The 614-nt window shown below is 51.3% G+C and overlaps 1 protein-coding gene across 1 annotated transcript in view; it reads left to right on the top strand.

Annotated features, from left to right (window-relative positions):
- Oca2 (OCA2 melanosomal transmembrane protein) overlaps positions 1–614 on the top strand; it is a 276,342-nt gene that overhangs the window by 73,808 nt on the left and 201,920 nt on the right. The gene's annotated exons all lie outside the window — the stretch shown is intronic.

Here is a 614-nt window from a genome sequence, read left to right as displayed (position 1 = left end):
CATTCTCATTCTGGAATAAGAAATTCAGAAGGTGGAATCAGTACTTCGTATTGGTAGGCTCCACATCTGCAGATTCACACCACTGCGGGCTGAAAAGTTTTGAAAACTATTGTGCTCCTGCCAGACTGTGCAGGCTTGTCTTTCTTGGCACCATCTCCTAAAACACACAGCAGCTGTCTACACAGCGTTTATGTTGCGTTATGTCTTGTGAGTCACACAGCTGTTTAAGCCTGCAGGGTGTACACGAGTACTGCGAGTGCTGTGTCGTTTGGTCCTGAGGCTGTGAGCATCGGAAGCCTTTCGTGTCTGCAGCATCCTGCGTCCAGTTCCTCAAGGATGCCAGAGGATGGCTGTCTGTGCAGAGGGACAGAGGGGCAATGAGCATTCTCCTGTTCACACACTGGCGTGTGCTCTGGGCATTCCTGTGCTCATGCCTAACATGCGTGCACAAGCACACACACACATGACCCAACACCCTAGTGACTGCATGCATTGCTTTTGTTTGGATATTGAGCACATTGTACATTTCCTAACTGACCACCCACACCTCCCAGAACCTCCTGGGACCGGCTGTTCCCTCATACAGTTGCCCAGGCTCCACAGCACAGGGGGCA

Source organism: Octodon degus, unplaced genomic scaffold, assembly GCF_000260255.1.
Source record: "Octodon degus isolate 3935 unplaced genomic scaffold, OctDeg1.0 scaffold00199, whole genome shotgun sequence".
In the NCBI taxonomy this organism is placed as follows: domain Eukaryota; kingdom Metazoa; phylum Chordata; class Mammalia; order Rodentia; family Octodontidae; genus Octodon; species Octodon degus.
The sequence above is the reverse complement of the archived record's forward strand: the minus strand, read 5'-3'. Positions and strand labels throughout refer to the sequence as shown.